The sequence below is a fragment of the Sinocyclocheilus rhinocerous genome, unplaced genomic scaffold (genome assembly GCF_001515625.1).
Source record: "Sinocyclocheilus rhinocerous isolate Xijiao unplaced genomic scaffold, SAMN03320098_v1.1 scaffold157, whole genome shotgun sequence".
Taxonomy (NCBI): domain Eukaryota; kingdom Metazoa; phylum Chordata; class Actinopteri; order Cypriniformes; family Cyprinidae; genus Sinocyclocheilus; species Sinocyclocheilus rhinocerous.
In genome coordinates, this window is record NW_015665038.1 from 267,877 (window position 1) to 274,459 (window position 6,583).

The 6,583-nt window shown below is 39.0% G+C and overlaps 1 protein-coding gene and 1 long non-coding RNA gene across 2 annotated transcripts in view; one reads left to right on the top strand and one right to left on the bottom strand.

Moving 5' to 3' along the window:
• LOC107731017 (zinc finger SWIM domain-containing protein 7-like) overlaps positions 1-6,583 on the top strand; it is a 27,280-nt gene that overhangs the window by 16,737 nt on the left and 3,960 nt on the right. The window lies entirely within an intron of this gene.
• LOC107731018 (uncharacterized) overlaps positions 1-6,583 on the bottom strand; it is a 17,245-nt gene that overhangs the window by 4,277 nt on the left and 6,385 nt on the right. Inside the window, exon 2 of the long non-coding RNA XR_001638736.1 lies at positions 2,992-3,007. This is a non-coding gene — a long non-coding RNA (uncharacterized LOC107731018). The remainder of the gene's footprint in view (positions 1-2,991; positions 3,008-6,583) is intronic.

Sequence of the window (6,583 nt, forward strand, 5' to 3'; positions counted from 1 at the left end):
TTAATATTTGCATAATTTATGATTTATTTTATCCACCCGCAAATAATCAGAATGCGTTTTTTATTACCCCACCCGCGCGTGGATATAGGAAAAGCAAAATATGTTTGCTGCGTAAATCAGAAGGACTAACTGAAAATGCAAATTAATTCTCTGCCAGCAGGATGGTTCTTTAAATCGGGAGAAACAGAGGTTTCCCCGGTAACAGCTGTACACAAACCAGCGCTGAGCTCACAAAGGCTGCTTTATCAGGCATATAACATGCAAGATGAAATGAAAATGACATCGAAAATGTTCTAAAGATAGTCTTCCTTCAGAAATACAGTGATATAAAAACACCCGCGCCTCGTTTAGATTTTTAAACGTGCAGTACGTGCTCATGTTTATTCAACAAAGCCTTTTGGAAAATCGGTCAGTTTTGATGTGCCAAGCGCCACAAATAAATAAATGTATGGGAAACACATCCCACAGCACAACCACCTGAGCCCAACTTCAGTTTACTCATCGCCTTAACTTTAACTGTGTTTGTAGTCGGTGCCATAGCCAGACCGTTAAACAAACACAGACCGGAAGTTAACTTCGGGCCAGGCGCGTGCGCCCGATGAAACCGTCTAAAGCTTGAAGCATCAGAATCGGCATCGGTAAATACGCCGGTATTGCCGCCATTCATATACTTTTAATGATGCAATGCAGCTCGCAGTCACTGAACGTGTATGGGTTGATAAGGTAAAACTCCGGACAAGTTTTCTGTCGTACAGTCTGACATTAATGACAACTGAGATCCCACAGTGTGACATGATCATCATGTTCGTAGTCTGACAAGTACAATCCTAAAAGACTTTTTAAAAAATCGCACAGTGTGAGCCCGGCTTTTAGAATGATCTTGGACCAGCCACAAACAAGCTGTTCTAAGAAACCATAAGCGTAGTTACATGCTTAAAAGCATATTTATTTTATAACTGCCCAAATTTATTATCCAAACTCAATCAAGAAACCTAAAAATCTGAATGTTTAGTGAAATGATGATTTATGAATCTAAGAGTCCTCCAAATTTTTTTTAGTACATTCTATCTTGTCCAAAGTGTTCAGCCAGATTGTCACCAGCTGGTAGTCTGACTGATCAACTCATCCAGCTTTCTTTTTTTTTTTTTTTTTGTCGTATGGGAAACACATCCCACAGCACAACCACCTGAGCCTAACTTCAGTCTACTCATCACCTTAACTTTAACTGCGTTTGTAGCTGGCGCCATAGTCAGACTGATAAACAAACACAAGACCGGAAGTTAACCTCGGGCCAGGCGCGTGCGCCAGATGAAACCGTAAATCGGCATCGGTATCGGCCGATCACCATGACAGAATAACTATTATTGTACATGATGATGAATAGTTTTTCCTGTTCTCTGCTTTCCTGTTCTGTTTCCTTGTCATGAATATCATGCAAAAGGACTTTTTTTTCTTTCTTCCAATGAATGTCCTCTCCATTTGTCCCATCCCAATAATAATATTTACATTAGAGCTCTTGCCCCACACCTTTTATCATGTCACATTTTTCTATTTTTGTGACATGTCCAGCTAAAACTAACCTTCATTAGATTTAAGCCTGTAAATTAAGCATTTAATTCCACAACTTAGTCTAACTAACGTCCAAACAAATCCAAAGTCAACCACTCCCTGGAGGACCATCGCTGACATCTCTTCCGTCTGACCGATTAGATACTGGCCTTTCCAAACCACCCCAAACATGTCAGCCGCACAGTATCTGTTTTTGAAGAGAGTTAAGGGTATCACAGTGTTCCATCCAGAGCCGACATATCATTTTTATGTTGTGTTGGAAACGTATGATTGATTTGTGTGTCAGTGGTTAAATGTTCTCCCAGCAGCCGGGGGTCCAGAAGTCTGAAAACACAGGGAAAATCTGGGCTTCAAACTCGAATTTAAATCTGGAAGCAAACTAAGATTTTAAAATTTTTCAAACGTTTTACTATTTAAAAAAAATATAATATTTGATATGATAGTGATAGTGACTTTTTTTTTCTCACTAGCACAAGTAGAATATTTAATTACATGTAAATGTGCCAATAAAAAACACAATATACAAATGTCTATTTAAACATTTGAAACAATATAAATTGCCATTTGAGGCCTTTCAATTGGTTAAATTGCTAAATTGGTTTTGCCAGCTGATTCATTACAGTGGATTGTTTGAAAGTTGGACTTGCAAATTCTATTGCCATTTTGCTACAGAGATTTCAGCAACATTCTTTTAAAATGACTGTGTCTTTCATAATGCTGTCATTCGCATGTTGCAAGACAAGGTATAGCGAATTTGGCCCACAGACATGGTTTTGAAGAAACTTTGTAAATGGTGCATTAAAGGAATTGTTAACCAAAAAAAAAACATCGGTCACCATTTACTCATTTTTTTTTTTTTTTAACTTGTAAACAATGATCAATGCACATACACCGAGTACATCACATATGGTAAACAGGGAAGTTTAAATATGCGTATGTGATGCATGAGAAACAATTAGGGTTATTGTAGCGCGTGATGCTTGCACAAGTTTTTATTCTTTCCCATATAATGGTATATATTGGTGTATATTGTTTACCATATGTGATGCACTGTGTTTTTATGTGAATAAAAGACTAAATTAAATGTTAATCATATAAAGCATTTGTATCTCTTCACAAGACTTGGATTAAACTGCTTGATTAGTATGGATTCATTTTACAATGCCTTCTGAGTTTTGGTTACCTGGACGTTCAATGGAGGGACACAAATCATGTTAATAAATATTAAAAATAAATTTTTCTGTATTTTGAAGATTAATCAAAGTCTTATGTGTTTGGAATGACATGAGGGTAAGTAAATGACAGATTTTTAATTTTTGGATGAACTATTTCTTTAAGATGTATCTTTTTTTCACATCATTTTATCAGCAACGTAATCATTCACAACTTTTTCCAAAGCAACTTACAAATGAGGAATACCACAACAAAAGCAGTTAATCTTAGAGGAACTACACTGTAAAAAAAAATCCGTAAATTTACCGTAAAAAATTTACCGTAAAAAATACGGTAGCAACGTTTTAGGTTTTACGGTTTTAACTTAAATGTAGTTAAATACCGTAATTTCATTAACTGATATACTGTTAATATACCTGGTCATTTTTTACAGTGTATGCAATACGAAGTTCCAGAAAAGTTAGTACAGAGATGTAGAGATCACCTTTTCAGGAAAGATTAAGTGCTAGAGTAATTCTTACCTGTTTTAAGTGCCTACTTTTTGAAGACCGAGAGAGATTCTGGTAAACTCAGTGATGCTTTACAGGGACACTAGGTCAAGACATTTCAAATGCACACATCATGAAGAAGCTGATCCTGTAAGGCCCGAAGCCCTTTTCCAATTAGCCATCTCTGTACATAGACAGAATATACATACACATATATAGACAACTTACATTTGGTAAGAATGCTCTTACAGCTTGCTTTCACAACTGCACTTCACTGTCTATTATATAACGCTGTAAACACTGTTGGCTGCAGAAGCCTCTAGTTTGCTTTATGCTGAATTTTTTGTGTCTAAAAGAATCTCTAATCTGACCTGGCTGAATTTCCAGCATCACTTCACATAAAACAAATGTTACCAGACATTTTGACGTTTTGCTGACTGTCGGATAATGGTCTGTCAAAATCTTCCTCTCAAAGCCAAGACAGGATGTAATGTGAGAAAGACCAGAGTAATGTGTGTTGTGCAGGCTGGATTATGAATATGTGAGCATGTGAAATGAAGCTGTGCGCTGTATCAGTCTGTGAGTATTGAGTTTTGTCCGGATCAGTCCTGCTCTCTCCCACTGCAACGGCTCTGGCCTTTGCACTGCTTTCACTCCTTTGGCTCCATGTTTCTAATTATCCTCCGTGTGACTCACCCACGATGAGGTGTCAGTCTTTGATAAAGCGAGGCCTTTTCTCTTCACAGGGCAGAGGAGCAGCTTCACTGCAGGGGATTTATCAATGTTTGCCTGATAATGGAGTGTGTGGTCTGATGAGTTTTCTGCAACGCTAAGATTTATTCATCACAATAATACCTTCATGAGTTCCATTCAGTACTGAGACTTCAGCTAACACACATGGAGAGAAAGAAAGAATCTTATGGAAAGTTTAAGGTATGTTATAGAACCAGTTGTAAGATTTCCATTTCATTGCGTTTTCCCCCCTCCCTTCCTGATAAAAATTGGGATTGTGATTTTAAATGTGATTTAAAAATTTAAAGTTAAGTGACGTGTGGCCAAGTATGATGACCCATACTCGGAATTTGTGCTCTGCATTTAACCCATCCAAGTGCACACACAAAGTAGTGAACACACTCACACCGTGAACACACACCCCGAGCAGTGAGCAGCCATATTGCTGCGGTTCCCGGGGAGCAGAATAGATTGTCCAGTTTTTATTATTTTTGTATCCTTTTATTTCCTGGGTTATTCTGATTCTGACAATATCTTATTGAAGTAAATAAAAAAAAATTTTTCGCTACTCCTCCTACAAATTGTGTCCAATTCTGTCCAAAATCTGATCAGATGATGTTTGGACCAAGACGCATAGAAATGACTGAATGGATTTTTGATATTAGCTTCTGTTCCCAAGAAATATCTCTCTGTATTTGATCATGCCTGTGTTTGTTGTCTTATTTTAGTTAGCTTAGCATGCTAGTTGGCTAGCAGGCTAATCAGTTACCATACTGTCTAATGTGGCTAATGTTAAGCTATCAAGTTAACCATAAGCTACGTTAGTGTTATGTCAGCTTTGCATGCTAATCAGGTTACTTTTTTTGTGAGCTCATTCTCACACTGAAACCTCTTCTCAGCAGCCTGCTGAACGTGCATGAGCAACTAGCTCAGTGTGTTACACCACAGATCCTGAGTGCTTTATGTTGTGGTTTCAAAACTCACACATGCCCAGAACGCCAGAAGTACTGTGGCAAGAAATGATGCAGAATTTGCAGAAGTTGCTTCTGTTGCAGGCATTGTGCCTTTCCACGGATGATCTCATCTGAATCTATTAAATACGACCTGCAGTGCATGTATGTACAAATTCATTACTTTGAATTGATTCTCGGTTGAACTTCTGAACACTCATATTCTCAGTGGCGCAACAAGATGGGTGACGGGTACTTGACCTGGAGATTGTGGGTTCGATTCTTGTGTGGTGCAACATTATAAAATGTGTAATGTTGTGTCATTTTGATTACTTTATTATCCAGATCAGCACTGAATAATCTTTATTCCTCTTGGATTATAAATAAATATTTTTTTATTCGTGCTGTTCATTTTCATTTGAACTTCTGTTCATTCTGAGTTCATTCTCACCTATAATTCTGAACCGGCTGTATTTCATGTTCATTCAAATGCTGCTGTTTTTGCTCTTCCTGCTCTGCACTGTGCTACAGCCCTACAGCTCCTTGGCCCTGTATCACTGCTTGCAGCTATATTACTAAATAAAAATTACAAAATAAAAACAAGTGTTACTATTGTTATATTTCAATGTACAATAAAATGTAGTTTTAAGAAAAATAATATATAACTTTAATATATAATTTTACTAATATAAAATACTTTAATTTATTTTACATTATAATTGTAAAATTACAATACTAATATACTTTACGACTTCATTTTAAATAATTAAACTGTCAAACTTTTATTTTGACGGAAAATAGAATAGAGCCCTTAAAGCTTCTCTTTAGTTGAAAAGTGCTTCAAGTATGGGAAGATGGATGGCGTTTATTGTATTACTAAATGAGGTTAAAGGAACCCAAACTCAGAGCAGATGCAAAGGATAGAGTTTGTGCAGAACAGAGCTGCTCTAAGATGCTGTAAACACTGGCTGATAATGAGCTGCTCACGTGTAAGAACACAGTGCCATGTTTCACTCTGAAACACAGCACATATGTATTGTAACGGGGTGAAGAATCACACGACAAGAAATCTCAATCAATACCCCGGAGGGTGGATTTATTGGGGTGAGGGGTGCTCGTGAGAAAGGTCCAGGTAGGTGCTCCGGTGCCGTGAGTGCTCTCTTCCGTCTTCCCAGTGCAGAGGGTCCGTGCAGTGCTCCTGTGGGCTGGTCGGTCACACGCTGCTTTCTGTGGGGAAAATGAGACGGCGAGTTAGTGCTCAGTCTCATGGAGGAATCTCCTAGATGGCAGGGCTTCCGTGGCTTATGTAGCCGCTGCCTGATGAGGTGCAGCTGTGACCGATCAGCCTGTGATGATGATGGCCAGGTGCTCCTCGCTTGTTTCCAGGGCGACGCTGATGAAGCCTCGGGACGCTCGTCACACTCACCCCCCCAAGCGTCGTTCTGGTCCTGTTAACGATATGAGATGGGAGGGGAGAGATAGGGGGTGGGTGGGAAGTGACCCCTGACAGACCTGCGAAAGCTGCCCAGATCTGGGTATCCGTCGAACTCAGATACCTCGTTGAGGCAGTGGAAGTCATTGCAGAAGCGGAGGGTGCCGTCCGGTTTCGGGACCATCACGATTGGGCTGGACCACGGGCTGCGTGATGGTTCTATCACCCCCAACTTCAGC